The sequence below is a fragment of the Ursus americanus genome, chromosome 9 (genome assembly GCF_024610735.1).
Source record: "Ursus americanus isolate L20-20 chromosome 9, mUrsAme1.1.p, whole genome shotgun sequence".
Taxonomy (NCBI): domain Eukaryota; kingdom Metazoa; phylum Chordata; class Mammalia; order Carnivora; family Ursidae; genus Ursus; species Ursus americanus.
Window position 1 is genome coordinate 80,601,887 of NC_142135.1, and position 25,248 is coordinate 80,627,134.

At 39.2% G+C, this 25,248-nt stretch overlaps 1 pseudogene; it reads left to right on the top strand.

Annotated features, from left to right (window-relative positions):
* The first annotated feature begins 1,133 nt into the window (after positions 1–1,133).
* LOC123786835 (glyceraldehyde-3-phosphate dehydrogenase-like) lies at positions 1,134–2,261 on the top strand (annotated as a pseudogene).
* Positions 2,262–25,248: the final 22,987 nt, after the last annotated feature.

A 25,248-nucleotide genomic window follows, 5' to 3' on the forward strand; every position in this document is an offset into this window, starting at 1 on the left:
ATTATTGGATTTAATTTGCTAATATCTTGTTGAGGATTTTTTTTTTTTTAGTTTCAATATCATTTAATTCTGCTCTAATCTTTATTATTTCCTTCCTTCTGCTGGTTTTAGGTTTTGTTGTTCTGTTTCTAGGTCTTGTAAGTGTAAAACTAGCTTGTTTATTTGACATTTTTCTTGTTTCTTGAGATAGGCACGTATTGCTGTAAACTTCCCTCTTAGAACTGCTGTTGCTGCATCCCAGACATTTTGCATTGTTGTGTTTTGATTTTCATTTGTTTCCATGTGCCTTTTTAAATTTCTTTTTTGATTTCCTGGTTGACCCATTTGTTATTTCACCTCCATGTATTTGTGGTCTTTCCACATTTTTTGTTGTGGTTGACTTTGAGTTTTGTAGCATTGTGGTCAGAAAAACTGCCTATGGTAAGACTTTGATCTTCTTGACTATTTTTGAGGTTTATTTTGTGACCTGATATATGATCTATTCTAGGGAATGTGTCATGTACTCTTGAAAAGAATGTGTATTCTGCTGTTTTAGGATGGAATGTTCTGTATGTATTTGTTAAGTCCGTCAGGTCCAATGTGTGATTAAAAGCCACTGTTTCTTTGTTGATTACCTGTTTATTTTAATTTATTTTTTAAACTTTTTATTTATTTGAGATAGAAAGAGAGTGCATGAGAGAGCAGGAGTGGGGGGAGCAAAAGGAGAGGGAGAAGCAGGCTCCCCACTGAGCAGGGAGCCTGATGTGAAACTCGATTCCAGGACTTTTGGATTATGACCTGAGCCAAAGGCAGACGCTCAACCAACTGAGCCACCCAAGCACCCAGTTAACCAGTTTTGATGATCTGTCCTTTGATGTAAGTGGGTTGTTAAAGTCACTACTATTATTGTGTTATTATTGATTAGTTCCTTTATGTTTGTTATTCTTTTATATACATGGGTGCTCCTCAGTTGGGTGTGTAGATATTTATAATTGTTATATCTTCCCATTGGAATGTCCCCTTTATTATTATATAGTGTTCTTCTTTGTCTCTTGTTATAGTCTTTACTTTAAAGTCTATTTTATCTTGGGTCTCTGCTCCTCCCTACACAGCAGACAGCCACAGCTTCTGGTGCAGTGCCAGCCTGTGACGAGATGGTGAAGGTCAGAGTAAACGGATTTGGCCATGTTGGGTGGCTGGTTACTGTGGCTGCTTTTAACTCTGGCAAAGTGGATATTGTCACAATCAATGACCTCTTCATTGACCTCAGCTACATGGTCTATGTGTTTCAGTATGATTCCACACATGGCAAATCCCATCACACAGTCAAGGCTCAGAATGCGAAATTTGTCATCATTGAAAGCCCATTTCCAGCTTCCATAAGTGAGATCTCACCATCAAATGGGGTGATGCTGGTGCTGGTATGTTGTGGAGTCCACTGGAGTCTTCATCACCATGAAGCCTGTGGAATCAGTATGATTCCACACATGGCAAATCCCATCACACAGTCAAGGCTCAGGATGGGAAATTTGTCATCATTGAAAGCCCATTTCCAGCTTCCATAAGTGAGATCTCACCATCAAATGGGGTGATGCTGGTGCTGGTATGTTGTGGAGTCCACTGGAGTCTTCATCACCATGAAGCCTGGGGCTCATTTGAAGGGTGAGGCCAAGAGGATTATCATCTCTGCCCCTTCTGTGGATGCCCCCATATTTGTGATGGACAATGCTTCATGCACCACCAATTGCTTGGACCCTCTGGCCAAGGTTATCCATGACAATGTTGGCATTGTGGAAGGACTCATGATCACATCCCATGCCATCACTGCCACCAAGAAGACTGTGGATAGTCCCTCTGGGAGGCTGTGGCATGATGCCCAAGAGGCTGCCCAGAATACCATCTGCTTCTACAGTGCCACTATTCTGTAGGCAAGGTCGTCCCTGAACTGAATGGTAAGCTCACTGGCATGGCCTTCCGCGTCGCTACCCTCAGTGTGTCAATTGTGGATCTGTCATGCCTCTTAGAGAAAGTTGCCAAACACAATCACATCAAGAAGGTGGTAAAACAGGCATCAGATGACCTCCTCAAGGACATCCTGGTCTATGCTGAGGACCAGATTGTCTCCTGTGACTTTAAGAATGACGCCCACTCTTGTACATTGGATGCTGGGGCTGGCATTGCTCTCAATGACCACTTTGTCAAGCTCATTTCCTGGTATGAGTGAATTTGGCTATAGCAACTGGGTGGTGGATGTTATGGTACACGTGGCCTCCAAGGAATAAGAGCCCTCTGAACCCCCAGCCCCAGTGAGAACAAGAGGAAGATAGAGGCCCTCGGCTGCTGGGAATTATTTGCCATAACTCATTCCCAGTACACTGAGAATCTCCCAACCTCCATAGTTTCCACTCCTTGAAGAAAGGGAGAGGCTTGGAGAGCCCTACATTGTTATGTACACCAATAAAGCATACTCTACCCAGCCCCCCCCAAAAAAGTCTATTTTGTCTGAAATAAGTGTTGCTACTCTGGCATTTTTCTTTCTTTTCTTTTCTTTTCTGTTCTTTCTTTTTTTTTTAAGATTTTATTTATTAGAGAGAGAGAGCAAGAAAGAGAGCATGAGTTGGGGGAGGGACAGAGGGAAAAGGACAAGCAGACAAGCCCCACGCAGGGCTCAATCCTAGGACCCCAGGATCATGACCTGAGCCAAAGGTACATACTAAACTGACTGAGACACCCAGATGCCCCTACTTTGGCTTTCTTTGGATATCCATTTGCATGATAGACATTTCTACATCCTCTCACTTTCAATCTGTGGTGTTTTTGGGTCTAAAATGAGTCTGAGGGGCACCTGAGTGGCTCAGTTGGTTAAGCAGCTGCCTTTGGCTCAGGTCATGATCCCAGGGTTCTGGGATAGAGCCCCACATTGGGCTCCTTGCTCAGTGGGGAGTCTGCTTCTCTCACTGCCTGCCACTCCCCTTGCTTCTGCTCTCTCTATCTGATAAATAAATAAATAAATAAATAAATAAATAAATAAATAAATCTTTTTAAAAAATAAAATAAAATGAGTCTGTTGTAGGAGTCATATAGGTGGTCTTGTTTTTTATCCATTCCATCACCCTGTGTCTTCTGATTGGGGCCTTTAGTCCATTTACATGAAAAATAATTATTGGTAAATATGTATTTATTGCTATTTTGTTACTTGTTTTGTGGTTCAGAAGATTGTCTCTGATCCTTTTTTATCCTTCTTGTTTTGTTGATTCTCTTTAGGGATATATTTAGATTTTTTTGTCTTTATTCTTTGCATGTCTATTAGTGGTTTTTGATATATGGTTACCATCAGTTTTGTATATAACCTCTTCTGCATATAGCAGTTTATATTAAGTTGATGTCATTTAAGTTTGAACTCATTCTTTGCTCCTCTCCCTCCCGTGGTTTAGGTATATGTTAGTATATATGATATGTTTTTTTTTTATTTCTTTGACTGTTTTTTTACAGTCAAATGTAATATTCATTTTCACTGCTTTTATGTTTCCCACCTTTATATTGTCCCTTTTGTTCTGTCCTTTCCATTCAAAGTCCCCTTTAATATTTCTTGCAGGGCTTGTTTGTAGTCACAAACTCCTTTAGTCTTGTTTTTCTGTGAAACTCTTTATATCTCCTTCTATTCTGAATGATAGCCTTGCTAGAAAGAGTATTTTGGATTACAGATTTTTTCCAGTTCAGCACTTTCAATATATCATGCTGCTCCCTCTGGCTTGAAAAGCTTCTGCTGAAAAATCTCCTGCCAGTCTTATGGATTTTCCCTTGTAGATTAATGATTTATTTTGTCTTGTGGCTTTTAAGATTTTTTTTATCATTTACTTTGCAATTTTAATTATAATATGTCTTGGTATGGGTCTGATTTTGTTGATTTTGATGACAGTTTTCTGTGCCTTCTGGATCTGGATAGCTGTTTCGTTCTTTACATTAGGGAAGTTTTCAGCTATTATTTCTTCAAATAAATTTTCTGCTCCCTTTTGTCTCTCTTCTTCTGGGACTCCTATAATATTAATGTTATTACGTTTGATGGAGTCAAGGAGTTCCCTAAGTCAATTATTGTTTTGCACAATCCTTTTTTCTCTCTTTTGTTCAGCTTGATTACTTTCCGTTACTGTCTTGTAGGTCACCAGCTCATTCCTTTGCTTTTTCCAGCCAGCTGTTCATTCGATCAGGTATGTTTCTCATTTCATTTTTAAGACTTTTATCTCTTCTATGTTATTCCTTATCTCCGTGTTAAGGGTCTCACACATGTCTTCCACTCTTTTCTCAAGTCCATTGAGTATCCTTATGGTCATTAAATTATCTCTCAGTCATGTTACATATATCTGTTTCACTTAGATCTCTGGCATGGCTTTGTCCTGTTCTTTCATTTGGGATAAATTTTTCTGTCTTCTCATTTTGTCTAAGTCTTTGTGGCTGTGGTCAGGAAGGTCAGCTATGTCTCCTGTTCTTGAGAATGATGGCATTATGAAGAAGAGATCCTGTGGTGCCCTGTTGTGTATTACCCCTGTTCTCCAGTGCCTGGTGCTTCTGGGAATGTCTCCAATGTATGTTGTGTTTACTATTTTGTCCTGGCTGCTGTATTGTTTGGGCCAGTTGTCTACAGAGGCTCTCTTTACTTTTGGGCAGTGTGTAGTCCCTGGCCTGAATGTGCTCTTTTAACTAGGTGTGTTCTGGTCTGCTTCTGAAATGAGATCTGTCACCAACACCACTAGAGCTGAGGCTCTGCAAAACTCCTGAGTTGGGAGTTGCAACGTGAGTAGGGGGTTAGATGGAGACTGGGGCAAGTATGACCGGGAGAGACGGATGGTTCCACTGGAGTGTGTAGGTGGGGGGTAGGGGAGTAGGGTGCAGTGGGGGATTTTATAGGGCAGGGCTTGGTGTAAGCAAGTTAGGTAGCAAGTTTCAGCACTGTGCTGGTTCCTGAAGGTGGCCATGTACTTATGCTGAGGGGCAGGGGAGGAAAATGGCACCTGCCAGTTCCTTTATTCCCAGAGGGGTCTTTTAGTGAATGCTGCCTCTTTGGGATGTACTCTTGGATGAGTGAATAACCTCATCACTGTGTGCCCCAGGCACTCTTCAGATTTCTATTTTCCTGTTGTAGGCCAGTGGGTTATTTGCCTGCCTTCTCTCCTGGAGCAGTGCAGTGATCCCTGCGCTCTATCCTAGCCACACCCACTGACCTTTAAAACTCAAAGCCTTAAGCCTTGATGGTTGCAGGAACTCGTGAAATTCAGGCCCTTCCGCTTTCCAAGCCAATTGCTTTGGGGATTTATTTTCCCCAAGCGCTCCCTCGTGTGCTACTCTGTTTCTTCCCCTTCTCTGTGATTGTGGCTCCCTCCTCCTGCAGCAGCAATGATATGTTTATCTCCCAAACTGTATCTATGCAATTCCTACCTTCTTTGATGTGGCCTCTTCTTTACCTTTAGTTGTGGAGTTTGTTCTGCCAGTCTTCAGGTCAATTGCCAGGCTATCTGGGATGATTTGATAGTTATCTAGTTGTATTCATGATATTCATTCAGTGCTCTCTTTGGCAACCCATGCACTAAGAAGATGTGGTATAGATAGATAGATAGATAGATAGATACATATAGATAGATAGATATCTTTATAATATATATATATATATATATATATATATATATATATATATATATATATCTTTATAATGGAACATTACTCAGTGATCAAAAAGAATGAAATCTTGCCATTTGCAAAGACGTGGATGGAACTAGAGGGTATTATGCTAAGTGAAATAACTCAGAGAGGGACAAATGCCATATGATTTCATTCGTATGTGGAAATTAAGGAAACAGATTAATATAGGGGGAGGGAAGGAAAAATAAAATAAGAAAAAAGCAGAGAGGGAGGCAAACCATAAGAGACTACAGTTAAGAGAACAAACAGAATTGCTGAAGGGGTGGTGTGTGGGAGAATGGGGCAAGTGGGTGATGGGCATTAAGGAGGGTGCTTGTTGTAAACAGCACTGGTTATTTATATGCAAATGATGTAACCCTAAATTTTACCCCTGAAACTAATACTACACTATGTGTTAACTAACCTGAATTTAAATCTTGAAAGAAAAAAAAGCTGGTTTTTTTTGAGAAGATAAACAAAATGGACAAAATTTTGCTAGGGAAAAAAGAAAAAGACACAAATAAGGGGTGCCTGGGTGGCTCAGTCATTAAGCGTTAGCCTTTGGCTCAGGGTGTGATCCCGGTGTTCTGGGATCGAGCCCCACATCAGGCTCCTCTGCTGGGAGCCTGCTTCTTCCTCTCCCACTCCCCCTGCTTGTATTCCCTCTCTTGCTGGCTGTCTCTCTCTGTCAAATAAATAAATAAAATCTTAAAAAAAAGAAGATACAAATAAAATTACAAATGAAAGAGGACACTGTAAATGATAATACAGAAATACAAAGGATGACAATGATTACTTATGAAAAATGATATTGTAACAAATTGGATAACCTAGAAAAATAGACAAATTTCTAGAAATATATGACTTATGAAGACTGAATCATAAAGAAATAACAAAATTTGAGTAGACCAATAATGAGAAAGATTAAATCAGTAATCTCTCAAACTCAATACACAAGAAACAAATAAACAAGTCATAAAATGGGCAGCAGATATGAACAGACACTTTTCTAATGAAGACATACAAAGGGCTAACAGACACATGAAAAAATGTTCAAAATCATTAGCCATCAGGGAAATTCAAATCAAAACCACCTTGAGATACCACCTTACACCAGTTAGAATGGCAAAAATTGACAAGGCAGGAAGCAACAATTGTTGGAGAGGATGTGGAGAAAGGGGATCCCTCTTACATTGTTGGTGGGAATGCAAGTTGGTACAGCCACTCTGGAAAACAGTGTGGAAAAGAGTTAAAAATTGATCTACCCTAGGAGCCAGCCATTGCACTACTGGGTATTTACCCCAAAGATACAGACGTAGTGAAGAGAAGGGCCATTTGCACCCCAATGTTCATAGCAGCATTTTCCACAATAGCTAAATCATGGAAGGAGCTGAGATGCCCTTCAACAGATGACTGGATTAAGAAGTTGTGGTCCATATATACAATGGAATATTACTCAGCCATCAAAAAGAACGATTTCTCAACATTTGCTGCAACATGGACAGGACTGTAGGAGATAATGCTAAGCGAAATAAGTCAACCAGAGAAGGACAATTATCATATGGTTTCACTCATTTATGGAAAATAAGAAGTAGGAAATTTGGTAGAAGAAAGGGAAGAAGAAAGGGGGGGTAAACAGAAGGGGGAATGAACCATAACAGACTATGGACTCTGGGAAACAAACTGAGGGCTTCAGAGGGGAGGGGCATGGGGGAATGGGATAGGCTGGTGATGGGTATTAAGGAGGGCACATATTGCATGGTGCACTGGGTGTTATATGCAAGTAACGAATCATGGAACTTTACATCAAAAACTAGGGATGTACTGTATGGTGACTAATATAATATAATAAAAAATAAATCAGTAACCAAAAACCTTCCATAAAAAAAAAGCCCAGGATGAGATAGCTTCACTGGTTAATTCTACCAAATATTTAAAGAAAACTTAATAGCAATCCTTTTCAAACTCTTCTAAAAAACTGAAGAGGAGTGAATATTCTCAAACTCATTCCACTGGAACAGCATTACTCTAATACCAAAGCTGAAAGCTTTTCTTCTAAGATCAGGAATAAGACAGTGATGCTTTCTTGCCACTTTTATTATACATAGTTAAGCCAGAGCAGTTAAAAAAGAAAAAGAAATAAAGTTCATCCAAATCAGAAAAGAAGAAATAAAAGCGTCTCTATTTGCAGATGTTGTGATGTTATATGAGAATAGCCTAAAGACACCACAAAAAAAAACTGTTAGAAGTAATATATGAATTCAATAAAGTTGCAAGATACAAAATTGACATACAAAATCACTTCCATTTCTATATACTAACAAAACTATTTATTTAAAAATTTTATTAGTTTTAGAGAGAGAGTTGAACATGCAAGTGAGGGGAGTGACAGAGGGAGAGGGAGAATCTCAAGCAGACTCCACATTGAGTGCAGAGTTGGATGTGGGGCTTGATCTCACAACCTTAAGATCATGACCTGAGCCAAGATCAAGAGTCGGACACTTAACTGAGTCACCAGGTGCCCCACAAAAACTATTTAAAATGCCATCAAACAATCTGAAATACTTAGGAATAAATTTAACCAAGTAAGTGAAAGATCTGTTCACTGAAAATTTTAAGTCAGTGATGAAAGAAATTGAAAAAGACACTAATAAATGTAAAGACACCTCATGTTCATGGATTGGAAAAATTAATATTGTTAAAATGTCCATACTCCCCAAAGTTATCTGTAGATTCAGTGCAATCCTATCAAAATTCCAATGGCATTTTTCACAGAAATGGAAAAACAATAATCCTAAAATTTGTGTGGAACCACAAAAGATCCTAAATAACCAAAGCAATATTGTGCAAGAAGAACAAAACGAGAGGCATCACATTGTCTGATTTCAAATTGTATTACAGAGCTGTAGTAATCAAAACGGTAAGGTATTGGCATAAAAACAGACAAATGGACCATTTGAATAGAGAGCCCAGAAATACAACCAAAGATATATGGCCAAGTAATCTTTGACAAAGCCACCAATGATACACAATAGGGAAAGGATTGTCTCTTCAATAAATGGTGTTGGGAAAATTGGATATCACATGCAGAATAATGAAATTTGATCTTTATTTCATACCTGATTAAAAAAAACCTCAAAATGGATTAAAGACTTAGCACAAACTATAAAATCAGGGCAAGTACTAAAAGAAAAGATAAGGAAAAGCTTCTTGACATTGGTCTATGCATGATTTATAAATATATGACACCAAAAGTTTAAGCAATAAAGACAAAAAATAGACAAATGGGATTGTATCAAACTAAAAAGCTTTTGCACAGTGATGAAAACAATCAACAGTTTGTAGAGACGACTCATGGAATGGGAAGAAAATACTTGCAAACTGTGAGTCTGGTAAGGGGTTAATAGCCATCTAAGTATATAAGGAACACCTACAACTCAACAGATGGAAAATAAATAACTTGATTAAAAAATGGGCAAATGTCTTGAAGAGATATTTCTCAAAAGGAGACTTACTAATGGTTAGCAGGTATATAAAAAGGTGGCCAATATCACTAATCATCAGTGAAATACAAATGAAAACCACAGTGATATATCACTTCACAGTTATTAGAATGGCTATTATCAAAAAGGCAAAAGACAAGTGTTTGCAAGAATGTAGACAAGGGACTCTTGCACATTGTTGGTGGGAATGTAGATTGGTATAGCTGTCATGGAAAACAGTATGGAAGTTCCTTAAAAATTAAAAGTAGAACTACCATATCAGTATCTTGAAGAGATGACAGCATTCTCATGTTTTTTGCAGCATTATTCACAGTAGCCAAGATATGGAAACAACCTAAGTGTCTTTTGATGGGTGAATAGGTAACAAAAATGTGGCACATACATGTGCACACGCACACGTGCACACACACACACACACACACACACACACACACACACACAGAATGGAATATTATTCAGCTTCAAAAAAGAAGGAAATCCTATTATTTGTGACAACATGGATGAACCCAGAGGATACTATGCTAAGTGAAATATTATTTGATGTCACTTATATGTGGAATCTAAAAATTTTGAACCAATAGAAGAACCAACAGTTGCCAGGGTCCAGGGATTAGAGGAAATAGGCAGATGTTGGTCAAAAGGAGCAAAGTTCAAGTTACTTAGGATGAATAAGTTCTGAAGATCTGATATACAGCAGGGTGACTAGTAATGATACTGTATTGTATAAATGAAATTTGCTAACAGACTGAGTATGACTTAAGTGTTCTCCTCCCCCACACATATACATGCAAAGGTAACTGAGGTGATATATTAATAGCCTGATATGATAATCATTTCACAGTGTATATGTATATCAAAATGTCGTGTTGTACAGCTTAAATATATACAATTTTAAGTTTCATTTATACCTCAATTAAGCTGGAAAAAGTAAACATAAATTATGAGATAGGAAGAGTTAAGAAAATGAGTATAAAAAGATGCTCAACGTCATTCATCATCAGGGAATTGTAAAATAAAACAATGTGATACCACTATACACCTATTAGAATGGCCAAAATTCAAAACATTGGTGATACCAAATGCTTATGAGGATGTAGAACAGCAGGGCTCTCTTTCTTTGCTGGTAAGTATGAGTAATGGTACGACCACTTTGGAAAACAGTTTGGCAGTTTCTTACAAAAGTACATATACTCTCAACATGCCATCCAGTAATTATGCACCTTGGTATTTTCCCAGATGAGTTGAAAACTTATGTCTACACAAAAACCTGCAATGAATGTTTATAGAGCTTTATTAATAATTGCACAAACTGAAAGCAACCAATCTACCCTTCCACAGGTAGCTGCATAAACAAACTGTGAAATATCTATACAATAGAATATTCTACAGTGCTAAAAATAAATGAACTATCAATCCACAAAAAGACATGGAAGAATCTTAAAATTTTATTACTATGTGGATTAAGCCAATCTGAAAAAGCTATATGTTGTATGATTCCAACCGTATGACATCCTGGAAAAGGTAAAACTCTGTAGGAAGGAAAAAGATCAGTGTTGGAGGAAGAAAGGAAGGGACAATAGGTGGAACAGAGGGCATTTTTAAGGCAGTGAAACTGTTCTGAATGATGCTATCAGAGTGGATATATGTAATTATATATTTGTCAAAACCCATAAAATATACAACATCAAGAGTAAACCCTAATGTAAAGTATGCACTTTGGTCGATAATGTGTCAATGTTTTTCATTGGTCATTATGAAACATAGCATTTGATGTTGATGGTGGGGAAGTTTGGTGTGTGCAGGTGTTAAGAAGTTATGTAGGAACTATGTACTTTCTGCCCACTTTTACTGTGAATCTGTACAGCTACTCTGGAAAACAGTGTGGAGGTCCCTTAAAAAGTTAAAAATTGAGCTACCCTATGATCCAGCCATTGCACTACTGGGTATTTACCCCAAAGATACAGATGTAGTGAAGAGAAGGGCCATATGCACCCCAATGTTCATAGCAGCATTGTCCACAATAGCTAAATCGTGGAAGGAACCGAGATGCCCTTCAACAGATGACTGGATTAAGAAGATGTGGTCCATATATACAATGGAATATTACTCAGATATCAAAAAGAACAATTTCTCAACATTTGCTGCATCATGGACGGCACTGTAGGAGATAATGCTAAGTGAAATAAGTCAAGCAGAGAAAGACAATTATCATATGGTTTCTCTCATCTATGGAACATAAGAACTAGGAAGATCGGTAGAAGAAAGGGATAAAGAAAGGGGGGTAATCAGAAGGGGGAATGAAGCATGAGAGACTATGGACTCTGAGAAACAAACTGAGGGCTTCAGAGGGGAGGGAGGTGGGGAAATGGGATAGGCTGGTGATGGGTAGTAAGGAGGGCACGTACTGCATGGTGCACTGGGTGTTATACACAACTAATGAATCATCAAACTTTACATAAAAAATTAAAATTAAAATTAAAATTAAAAAATAAAACTATTATAAAAAATAAGGTCTATTAATTAAACACAAAGAATTCCATTGGTAAACACTGATCAAGTTTATGGTAAGGAAGTCTCCTTAGAAGTTTGAATGGATACAGAAGCAGTTCAAGCATGAACTAACCTAGGCCTTGCATTGTTCTTATTCTATAAATAACCAAGAATAAGAGATTTCTGATGTAATTTTGATGGTCCAAAATTTAGCTGTACGTCTCCAGGAATATTTATTTTGAGGAGTTACCCTTAAATAAACCTAAATAATTATGGCTGCAAATTTTGAGTAGTGTCGGGTGCCCCCTTGTGGCAATTTATAGGTGTTTGATTATTTTAACTCGAGAGAGAAAATCTGGTACGATAATGCCAATGCCATGATTAACTGGTGCATAAAGAATGCTCTGTGAACGAGAGAACATAACCTCTATGGGGCTCTGTCTGGTGGAAAGAAAAGTTGGTAGATAAGTAACAGTAACAATTAGTGAAAGAACTATTAGCAATTGCCTACCATAAAATTTTCTTAAATTTGGTGGGAGATGTTTTTAGTAGTGAGGATGACAACCAAAGCTACTGGTATTTGTATTTGAGGTCCAGAAATGTTAGACATTTTGATATAAAATGTTAGATGTAAGGAGCATTTCAATAAAACAAAGAATTTATCCTGTAGTAAATGCCAATACTACTAGCAAATCATGAAAAACCATGTATTAAAGAAAGCCCTATTTTTTTCTTTTTCAATCAACTTCTTCAGAGGTAACTCCTTATGAGGTTCTAGGTGTGGGTGGAGAGAGAAGGTAATGTGGCCCAAAGTCTAAAGGTCTGCAGTTGTGATTCACCCATAGGGAACTTCCCAAGGCATCATTCCGTGTTCCTGTATGTTATAGGGTCTTTATGTATTTGCCGAATCAGAGGGACAAACTGTCAGAGAAGCTTTCAAGACCGTCTGAAACTTCTGTTGAGCCTTCTCTGGTTCTATACCTTATTCAAAACTGGAAATATTTAAGTTACTTGATTATTAAATTGCAATATTAAGCCAAAATGAGGCATATGTTACCTCCAAAATATTAAGTGGCACAGAGAATTACACCTTTTTATTGGTGGTAGATACAGTAGTACAAGATAAGACAACTTGCCCGCTTTGTATAAGATATCTTGGCCATCCTCAGACCACTATACTTCTAGAAATTTCACTGAGGTGACAGCCCCATGAATATTTTTGAGATGTATTTTCCATTCTATGATATACATGTATATCCTACCAAGGTATCTAGAGTAGTTGCTACTTCTCGCTCAGCAGGTCCAATTGACACACTAACAATATAATGATGTTCTTTGGAATGGAGAAGCAATAAAGTTCCTTGGAGATTAGATTATAACATATGACTTGGAATGCTGGTGTACTCTAGGATAGGACAGTGAATGTTTATTTTTGGCTCTGGCTGTTGAAAGCAAACTGCTTATGATGATCCTTGCTAATAGGTATAGAGAAAAAACTATTTGCTAGATTAATAGCTGCCTACCAGGTATCAGAGCAATTAAATGCATCTAGAACAGAAGTTGCAATTAAATTACCACTTCAACTGTCTTTCCCCAAGATCCATTTGACTTCTGCATAGGCTAATAGGTGATTTTAATGAGGATATGGTAGGAATCACCAGTCTTACACCTTTGAAGTCCACAGTGGTGTCACTGATCTCTGAAATTGCTCCAGGAATTTGGTATTGTTTCTAATTTTCTCTTTTTGTATGAAGAGAGAGTTCTAGTGGCTTTTACTAGGCCACTAATACTATAATAGCTCATACAATACTCATAATACCCCATGTATTAGAGATCCAATGCAAAGATTTTTCCATTTGCTGTGCATGTCTCTTCCAGCCATGAATTTAAGAACTCTTGAAATAACCTGAATGGGTTGGGACCTGCTGGGCCTACTGTGAGACAGAACCAAGCAAAATTCCCTTCACTTAATCTCTCCACTAGACCTTCCTCCAACTGGTGGACGACAGTAGTATTTTGAGTCTCTAGGAATTAGTGTAAATTCACAGCTAGCATCCAGAAATTGCCCAAAAGTCTGATTAATTCTCTTTCTGTGATTTACAGTCACTCTGGTAAATGATGCTAGCTTTAGGAAAATCTATGAGAAATATTTGCAGTGTATATTGTTTTGCCCTGTACTAAGGTCCTTCTTCAAGGAGACCCAGTCTTATTTTTATACAAAGACCTCTATTTGTTTACTCGCTCAAGTCTGGAAATTCTTTTTTTTTTAATGTTTTTTTTTATTATATTAGTCACCATACAGTACATCCCTGGTTTCCGATGTGAAGTTCAATGATTCATTAGATGCGTATAACACCCAGTACACCATGCAATACGTGCCCTCCTTACTACCTATCACCGGTCTATCCCATTCCCCTACCGCCCCCCCCCCTGAGGCCCTCAGATTGTTTTTCATAGTCCATAGTCTCTCATGTTTCCTTCCCCTTCTGATTACCCCTCCTTTCTTTATCCCTTTCTTCCCCTACCGATCTTCCTAGTTCTTATGTCCCATAGATGAGAGAAATCATATGATAATTCTCTTTCTCTGCTTGACTTATTTCACTTAGCATTATGTCCATGTTGCAGCAAATGTTGAGAACTCGTTCTTTCTGATAGCTGAGTAATATTCCATTGTATATATGGACCACATCTTCTTAAACCAGTCATCTGTTGAAGGGCATCTTGGTTCCGTCCACGCTTTGGCTATTGTGGACAATGCTGCTATGAACATTGTGGTGCATATGGCCCTTCTCTTCACTACGTCTGTATCTTTGGGGTAAATACCCAGTAGTGCAATGGATGGGTCATAGGGTAGCTCAATTTTTAACTTTTTAAGGGACCTCCACACTGTTTTCCAGAGGGGCTGCACCAACCTGCATTCCCACCAATAATGTAGGAGGGATCCCCTTTCTCCACATCCTCTCCAACAATTGTTGTTTTTTGCCTTCTCTATTTTTGCCATTCTAACTGGCGTAAGGTGGTATCTCAGTGTGGTTTTGATTGGAATTTCCCTGATGGCTAATGATTTTGAACATTTTTTCAAGTGTCTGTTAGCCATTTGTATGTCTTCATTGGAAAAGTGTCTGTTCATATCTTCTGCCCATTTTATGATTTGTTTATTTGTTTCTCGTGTATTCAGTTTGAGAAGTTCTTTGTAGATCTTGGATACCAGTCTTTTATCTGTAGTGTCATTTGCAAATATATTCTCCCATTCCGTGGGCTGCCTCTTAGTGTTTTTGACTGTTTCCTTGGCTGTGCAGAAACTTTTTATCTTGATGAATTCCCACAAGTTCATTTTATCTTTTGTTTCTCTTGCCTTTGGAGATGTGTCATGAAAAAAGTTGCTTTGGCCGATGTCGTAGAGGTTGCTGCCTATGTTCTCCTCTAGGATTTTGATGTATTCCTGTCTCACATCGAGGTCTTTCATCCATTTGGAGTTTATCTTTGTGTATGGTGTGAGATAGTGGTCAAGTTTCATTCTTTTGCATGTAGCTGTCCAATTTTCCGAGCACCATTTGTTGAAGAGACTGTCTTTTTTCCACCAGATGTTTTTTCCTGCTTTATCAAAGATTAGTTGCCCAAAGAGCCAAGGGTCCATTTCTGGGTACTCTATTCTGTTCCATTGTCTATGTGTCTTTTTGTGCCAGTATCATGCTGTCTTTGTGATCACAGCTTTGTAGTACAGCTTGAAATCCGGCATTGTGATGCCCCCAGCTTTGTTTTTCCTTTTCAACAGTTCCTTGGGGATTTGGGGTCTTTTCTGGTTCCATACAAATTTAAGGACTATTTGTTCCAGTTCTTTGAAAAATGTCATTGGTATTTTGATCGGGATAGCATTGAAAGTGTAGATTGCTCTGGGTAGCATGGACATTTTAACTATGTTAATTCTTCCGATCCATGAGCATGTAATATTTTTCCATCTTTTTGTGTCTTCCTCAATGTCTTTCAAGAGTGATTTGTAGTTTCTAGAATATAGATCCTTTACGTCTCTGGTTAAGTTAATTTCAAGGCAATGTATGGTTTTTGTTGCTATTATAAATGGGATGGATTCCCTAATTTCTCTTTCTTCAGTCTCATTATTCGTGTATAGAAGTGCAACTGATTTCTGAGCATTGATTTTGTATTCCGCCACCTTACTGAACTGCTCTATAACTTCTAATAGTTTGGGAGTGGATTCTTTTGGGTTTTCCATAATAGAGTATCATGTCATCTGCGAAGAGAGACATTTTGACTTCTTCTGGAAATTCTTAAGACAATGTGAATCTCTATTGCTCTTATTTGTCAGATTTTTTTTTCACCAGACATAGAGATTTTCTGTTCATACAAATCAAGTAAGACTGTTAATGGCTACCCACTTTTTTCAGTTCTAGAAACACCATGATTAGTTATCTAATGCCAGAGTTGTTGTCAGGTCAAAGTATTTTATTTGCTTATTATGGTATGACACCCATTTTATGTCTGGCCATTAAGTGCTGCCACTTGACCACTGATACCCCAGTTATCCCATCATCCTTATTGAATTCAGGGAGCCAAGTTTGAGACCAGTGCTGTCATTCTTGGCCTACAGCAAATAACAGTTATAGAGCTTTTCCAGAATGCTAGAACTTCCTTCATGATTTTATTTTTTATAGCCTTCGTGAAGGGATCGTCCTCTGGATTTTCATGGGGAACATGGTTGGAAACAAGTGAGCAGCATTGCAGTCTCCCTCAGCCTTTGAATATCTTCTACACTAAATTAAGGAAGTTCTGGCAGATCAACTTCATTCTGTGTTTGCTAACTTTAGGTCTAAGTTTGATGTAAACCAAACAAAGGAAACTGGTAAAGTCTCTTCAACACATCATGCTGGGAAAATTGAAGAACCTCATGCAGAAAGATAATATTGGACTCCTATCTTATAACATACAAAAATTAACTCAAGATGGATTAAAGATTCAAATTTAAGACTGCAACTATAAAAGTAGAAGTAAAAACAGGGAAGAAGTTCCTTGATATTAGTCTTCACAGCAATTTTCTGGGCATGATAGCAAAAGCCCAAGCAACAAAGCAAAATTAAGTAAGTGGGACTGTGTCAAACTAAAAAGCCTCTTATATATATATATATATATATATATATATAAAGATTTTATTTATATATCTGAGAGACAGAGAATGAGCAGTGGCAAGCGGCAGAGAGAGAGGGAAGCAGACTCCCTACTGAGCAGGAAGCCCGATGAGGGGCTCAATCCCAGGACCCAGAGATCATGACATGAGCCAAAGGCAGACACTTAACTGACTGAGCCACCCAGATGCTCAAACCAAAAAAGCCTCTTAAAAGCAAAAGAAAATAACAAAATGGAAAGGTAACCTACAGAATGGGAGAGAATATTTTCAAATTATATATCTAATAAAGAGTTAATATCCAAAATATATGAAGAACTCAGAACTCAATAGCAAAAAAAAAATGATTAAAAATGGTCAGAGGCATTATTATTCAACATAGTACTAGAAGTCCTTGCAATAGCAATCAGACAACAAAAAGGGATAAAAGGTATCCAAATCAGCAACGAAGAAGTCAAACTGTCTCTCTTCGCAGATGACATGATACTGTATATGGAAAACCCAAAAGAATCCACCCCCAAACTACTAGAATTTATAGAGCAATTCAGTAATGTGGCGGGATACAAAATCAATGCTCAGAAATCAGTTGCATTTCTTTTTTTTTTTAAAGATTTTATTTATTCATTTGACAGAGATAGAGACAGCCAGTGAGAGAGGGAACACAAGCAGGGGGAGTGGGAGAGGAAGAAGCAGGCTCCCAGCGGAGGAGCCTGATGTGGGCCTCGATCCCAGAACGCCGGGATCACGCCCTGAACCGAAGGCAGATGCTTAATGACTGAGCCACCCAGGCGCCCCATCAGTTGCATTTCTATACATGAACAATGAGACTGAAGAAAGAGAAATTAAGAATCCATTCCATTTACAATAGCACAAAAAATCATACGTTATCTTGGAATTAACTTAACCACAGATGTAAAGGATTTACATTCTAGAAACTACAAATCACTCTTGAAAGACATTGAAGACACAAAAAGATGGAAAAATATTCCGTGCTCATGGATCAGAAGACTTAACATAGTTAAAATGTCTATGCTACCCAGAGCAATCTACACTTTCAATGCTATCCTGATCAAAATACCAATGACATTTTTCAAAGAACTGGAACAAACAGCCCTTAAATTTGTGTGGAAACAGAAAAGGCCCCGAATCCCCAAGGAATTGTTGAAGAGGAAAAATAAAGCTGGGGACATCACATTGCCAGATTTCAAGTTATAGTACAAAGCTGGGATCACAAAGACAGCATGATACTGGCACAAAAACAGACACATAGACCAGTGCAACAGAATAGAGTACCCAGAAATGAACCCTTGGCTCTTTGGGCAGCTAATCTTTGACAAAGAAGGAAAAAACATCCAGTGGAAACAAGACAGTCTCTTCAATAAATGGTGCTGGGAAAATTGGACAGCTACATGCAAAAGAATGAAATTTGACCACTCTCTCACACCATACACAAAGATAAACTCCAAATGGATGAAAGACCTCGATGTGAGACAGGAATCCATCAAAATCCTAGAGGAGAACATAGGCTGCTATCTCTATGACATCGGCCACAGCAACTTTTTTCATGACACATCTCCAAAGGTAAGAGAAACAAAAGATAAAATGAACTTGTGGGAATTCATCAAGATAAAAAGTTTCTGCACAGCCAAGGAAACAGTCAAAAACGCTAAGAGGCAGCCCACGGAATGGGAGAAGATATTTGCAAATGACACTACAGATAAAAGACTGGTATCCAAGATCTACAAAGAACTTCTCAAACTGAATACACAAGAAACAAATAAACAAATCATAAAATGGGCAGAAGATATGAATAGACACTTTTCCAATGAAGACATACAAATGGCTAACAGACACTTGAAAAAATGTTCAAAATCATTAGCCATCAGGGAAATTCAAATCAAAACCACCTTGAGATACCGCCTTACGCCAGTTAGAATGGCAAAAATTGACAAGGCAGGAAACAACAATTGCTGGAGAGGATGTGGAGAAAGGGGATCCCTCCTACATTGTTGGTGGGAATGCAAGTTGGTACAGCCCCTCTGGAAAACAGTGTGGAGGTCCCTTAAAAAGTTAAAAATAGAGCTACCCTAGGAGCCAGCAATTGCACTACTGGGTGTTTACCCCAAAGATACAGACGAAGTGAAGAGAAGGGCCATTTGCACCCCAATGTTCATAGCAGCATTGTCCACAATAGCTAAATTGTGGAAGGAGCCGAGATGCCCTTCAACAGATGACTGGATTAAGAAGATGTGGTCTATATATACCATGGAACGTTACTTGGCCATCAGAAAGAACGATTTCTTAACATTTGCTGCAACATGGATGTGACTGGAGGAGATAATGCCAAGTGAAATAAGTCAAGTGGAGAAAAACAATTATCATATGGTTTCATTCATTTATGGAACATAAGAAGTAGGAAGATCAGTAGGAGAAGAAAGGGAAGAAGAAAGGGGGGAGTAAACAGAAGGGGGAATGAACCATGACGGACTATCGACTCTGGGAAACAAACTGAGGGCTTCAGAGGGGAGGGGGTGGGGTAATGGGATAGGCTGGTGATGGGTATTAAGGAGGGCACGTATTGCATGGTGCATTGGGTATTATACACACGTAACGAATCATGGAACTTTACATCAAAAACTAGGGATGTACTGTATGGTGACTAAGATAATATAATAAAAATATTAATAAAAAAACAAATATACATAACACACACACAAAGGGCAGAGGATTTGAATAGACATTTTTCTAAAAAGACGCACAGATGGGGGCGCCTGGGTGGCACAGCAGTTGGGCGTCTGCCTTCGGCTCAGGGCATGATCCTGGCATTGTGGGATCAAGCCCCACATCAGGCTCTTCCGCTATGAGCCTGCTTCTTCCTCTCCCACTCCCCCTGCTTGTGTTCCCTCTCTTGCTGGCTGTCTCTGTCGAATAAATAAATAAATAATCCATAAAGAAAAATAAAATAAAATAAAATCTAGTTTGTCTAATACAAGTATGGCTACCCCAGCTTTCTTTTGATGTCCATTGGCATGACAAATGGTTTTCCATGCTCTCACTTTCAATCTGGAGCTGTCTTTTGATCAAAAATGAGTCTTTTGTAATCAGCATATTGATGGATCTTGGTTTTTTGTCCATTCTGATACACTATGTCTTTTGATTAGAGCATTTAGTCCATTTATATTTTTTTAATTTTTTAAAAATTTTTTAAAAAGATTTTATTTATTTATTTGACAGAGATAGAGACAGCCAGCGAGAGAGGGAACATAAGCAGGGGGAATGGGAGAGGAAGAAGCAGGCTTCCAGCGGAGGAGCGTGACGTGGGGCTCGATCCCAGAACACCGGGATCACGCCCTGAGCCAAAGGCAGACGCTTAATGACTGAGCCACCTAGGTGCCCCTTAGTCCATTTATATTAGAGTAATTATTGATAGATATGAATTTAGTGCCATTATATTACCTATAAGTTACCATTCCTATGGATTGCTTTTTTTTTTTCCTTTGTAGTCTTTGTTGCTTTTGATCTCGCTTTCATGCTCAAAGGGTCCCCTTTAGTATTTCTTGCAGAGCTGATTTAGTGTTCACAAATTCCTTTAGGTTTTGCTTGTGTTGGAAACTCCTTATCTCTCTTCTCTTCTAAAATATAGCTTTTCTGGATATAGTATTCTTGGCTGCATATATTTCCCATTTAGCATGTTGAATATATCATGCCACTTTCTTCTGGCCTGTTAGGTTTCTGTGGATAGGTCTGCTGCTAACCTTATATGTCTACTCTCATAGGTTAAGGAACTTTTATCCCTGGCTACTTTTGATAATGTCTTGGTGTTGACCTGCTTTTTTATTTTGAGGGGGGTTCTCTGTGCCTCTTGGCCTTGAATGAGTTTTCCTTCCCCACGTTAGGGAAGTTCTCAGCTATAATTTGGTCAAAGAGACCTTCTGCCCCTTTTTTCCTGCTCTTCTAGTTTTGGGACTCCTATGATATGGATATTATTATTATTATTATTTTAAAGATTTTATTTATTTATTTATTTATTTGACAGAGAGAGACAGCCAGCAAGAGAGGGAACACAGGGGCGTCTGGGTGGCACAGCGGTTAAGCGTCTGCCTTCGGCTCAGGGTGTGATCCCGGCGCTATGGGATCGAGCCCCACATCAGGCTCCTCCACTATGAGCCTGCTTCTTCCTCTCCCACTCCACCTGCTTGTGTTCCCTCTCTCGCTGGCTGTCTCTATCCTGTCGAATAAATAAAATCTTTAAAAAAAAAAAAAAGAGAGGAACACAGCAGGGGGAGTGGGAGAGGAAGAAGCATCCTTCCCAGTGGAGGAGCCCAATGCGAGCCCCTATGGTATGAATATTATTGCACTTTGTGGAATCACTGAGTTCCCTAAGTCTCTATTTGTATCTAAGAGTTTTCTTTCCCTAGATGAGAGAAATCATATGATAGGGAAAGAAAACTCTTAGATACAAATAGAGACTAGGATGATCGGTAGGGGAAGAAAGGGATAAAGAAAGGGGGGGTAATCAGAAGGGGGAATGAAACATGAGAGACTATGGACTATGAGAAAGAAACTGAGGACTTCAGAGGGGAGGGGGTTGGGGGAATGGGATAGGCTGGTGATGGGTACTAAGGAGGGCACGTACTGCATGGTGCACTGGGTGTTATACACAACTAATGAATCATCGAGCCTTACATCGGAAACCGGGGATGTACTGTATGGTGACTAACATAATATAATAAAAAATCATTAAAATAAAATTAAAAAAAAAGAGTTTTCTTTCCCTCTTCTTTTCAGCTTCGTTCTTTTCTGTAACTTTATCTTCTGTATCACGTATTCATTCCTCTGATTCTTCCATTCTTGTTGTGATTACATCCAGTTGATTTTGCATCTCAGTTACAGCACTCTTTATTTCAGCCTAACTAATTTTTACATCTTTTATCTCTGTAGCTAGGGTTTCTGTGGTATTGTCTGTGCTTCTTTCAAGCCCAGCTAGTATTCTTATGACTGTTGTTTTAAATTCCTTTTCAGGGGCGCCTGGGTGGCACAGCGGTTAAGCGTCTGCCTTCGGCTCAGGGCGTGATCCCAGCGTTATGGGATCGAGCCCCACATCAGGCTCCTCCACTAGGAGCCTGCTTCTTCTTCTCCCACTCCCCCTACTTGTGTTCCCTCTCTCACTGGCTGTCTCTATCTCTGTCGAATAAATAAATAAAATCTTTAAAAAAATTCCTTTTCAGATATATTGCTTGTATATGTTTTGAATAAATCCCTAGCTATAATTTCTTCTTGATCTTTCTTTTGGAGAGTATTCCTCCATTTTGTCATTATGTCTAGGTTTCTGTCTTTTGTGTACTATGAAAGTTTGTTATGTTTCCTACTCCTGAAAGCAATACTGTATTAAGAAGGGGTCCAGGGCCTGGTGCTTCAGGAAGTGTTTCTGGTATATGCTGTGTGCACTCTACTGTTGTGTTTTGGCGGCTCTTTCCCACAGGTCTGCAGAGTTCCTCCTTGCTTGCAGTGGAGCGTATTTGGACCTTTAACTAGGTGTGCTTTGATTTGTTTGTTAAGATAAGCCTGATTTAAAAAAAAAAATGGGCACCTGGGTAGCACAGTCATTAAGTGTCTCCCTTCGGCTCAGGGCATGATCCCGGCATTCCGGGATCGAGACCCACATCGGGCTCCTCCGCTGGGAGCCTGCTTCTTCCTCTCCCACTCCCCTTCTGTGTTCCCTCTCTCGCTGGCTGTCTCTCTGTCACATAAATAAACAAATTTTTAAAAAATAAATAAATAAATAAAAATTAAAAAACAAAACAAAAACAAAGCCTGATCCAAGAAAAAAGAAAAGGAAGAGGAACAAGAAAGCAAGCAAACAAAAAAGTGTAAGTCAGATTCCAAAGAAAAAGATGGAAAAAAGAAAGACAAAATAAAAGCATGATCCAAAAAAAGGAGAAAAGGAAACAAGCCAACAAATAAACAAAAAACTATAAGCCTGATGCCAGAGAAAAAATAAAAAAGTAGAAAAGTAAAAAATAATAATAAAATAAAAATGAAAAAAAGAAAAAAAAAACAAACCCCAAAACCTTGTCTTATTTCCACCAGAACTGAAGCTGATGCTTTTGACCACTCTGTGATTAGTAGCCTTGATGCATGCGGAGGGCCAGTGCTGTTCTTCTGAGGGAGAGGCCCATTGCACTGGCTCACAGACCTCTCCTAATAAAGATGGCCCGGGGCACTCAGTCAGTTGAGCATCCAGCTCTTGATTTTGACTCAGCTCATGATCTCAGGGTCATGGGACTGAGCCCTGTGTCAGACTCTACACAGCATGGAGTTTTCTTGTCTCTCTCCCTCTGCAACTCCCCCTACTCTCCTTCCCTATCTCTGGTTCTAAATAAATAAATAACATCTTAAAAAAAAATGCCCCTGCCAGGCATGGGGTGTAAGCTACTCCAGCCACTCCTGGAGGCGCTGTTTCTCTCTGAAGTCCTAGGTGCTGGTTTGAGGGGGTGGGGGTGGGGAGGTTGTGAGGGGTGAGGTGGAAGATTAAGTTACTCTGCCCCCTCTTCCCGAGGAGGGGAATCCTGGCCAACACTATTCAAGAGGCCCTCGGTGAACAATGTCTTTGTCTGTGTCCCGGACTTTTGTCAGATTTCTGCCCTCAATCTGTCTGCCTGGCCATCAGCATGCCTGGTACTGTGGCTGGGATTCAAAACAACAAATCTAGAGTACCTGGCAGGGTATGGACCTGCTTCCTTCCCCTGGAGAAGATCCTTACCGTACTGCGCCTGGCACCTTTCTGTCCCAGAAAGATAGTGGCACACCTGTGTGAGTGCCTGGTATCTTTGTTGAAACACAGTGAAAAGTTGGGACCAGGTTATCTGCCTTCTGCGTGCCTCTCTGTCCCCTGCTGTTGAAGAGCCACTCAGTGCCACCTGGTGGTTCTGTTGTCCTTGGCAAGGCAATATACCCTCTTCCAAACATACTCCAGGAAGGGGAACATGCTCTTCTCATGTGACCCAGGGGATCCCCACACAACAGCGCCTTAAGAGAACCCTACGTGCTGCTCTCTCCCACTCTCTCCTTCTTTCCCTGACTTCTTTCTGTGGAAAAGCCTCCCACCCCTCCATGGCACAGTGGCTTTTCTGTCTCCCAAGTCACATCTCAGAACCTTGCATCTGTCACATTCTGTCCCTCCAATTGTACAGATTGTTTTCTTAATCCTCAGGTTGATTTCCTAGTTGTTCAAAATGATTTGATGTTGATCTAGCTGTGTTCAAGGGACAAGGCAAGACCAAGGTCCCCCTACTACTCTGCCATCTTAACTCCTCCCCCACTGATCAGATTAGATTTAAAAGTATAAATGACCCTGTTGTTAGCCATAAAGGGGATACTGGTAGTCCTTCCTGTGCAGTAGCAAAACAATTACATCAATTATCACCTGTAGACACTTGCAATTGAGTGTTCATAGATGCAAGGCTTTGGATGATCACAAAATCGTTGTTATAGAATAATTTAGTAAAAATAGGGAGTGTGATGAGTTTGGTTGGTTGTTTATTGGTGCACTGGAGATCTTTGGGAAAGAAATGGGTGAGTTGGAGACTTTAAATTCTTATCTCAAGTCCAAGGAAGGGACCAGAAAGCCTCTATGATTTCCCTAAAAGAAACTTTTATCTATTGTAGCTGCAGGGTCATGGCTTTTGGGGGGGGGTAAAAAAATCCTAATATATGAATTGCTGAGTTAGAAGGTATATTGAATTTACAATCTCATATTACCTCTTAATGTTATGGGATTGGATGGGAAGGGGTAAAACTTTGAAAATCAAGATGGGGAATATTGGTAGATTCCAATAAAACTAGGAACCTTGAATTCCTACGTTTTCTCGATTATCTTTCCTGGTGGAAGTGTCTTTTTTCCTCTACCTGAAGAGATTTGTGTGTGTTCTCTGAAAACTATAATGACCTCTCCTGAGTTGGTTGCCATAGAGGGGGCTGCTGATAATCCTCGGTGCCTGCCCCCACCTCTTCACATTACTCCTAGTCCCATAAACAGGCTTAAGTCTCAGAAAGCTCCAGTGAGTCAGGGACAAAGTGGAATTCATGACAAGATACAATACACACCAAAAGAACTAACATTTTACATATTTATATCAACAAAAATCTGAATATATATATTGGAAGTGGATATATATAATGTTGAATTGGGCCACATTTAATATTATTATACTAAATGATTCTGTATTCAGTATTTTAGCTCAGATGGCTTAGAGTGACTGTAACAGACTTAGACTCAAAACTAGAATACATAGAATGAGATTGATCTGCCAGAACCTCTTTAATTTATACTGTTAGAAGAAGTTATTCAAAGGCTGGGGCACATTGCAATGCTGCAATTGTTGATGCAATTTTTCCCTTCCTGTTACTTTTATTATTTGCTTCCCCTGTCATTCAAGAGTGTTCTTTTGACTTCATGGCCAAAAA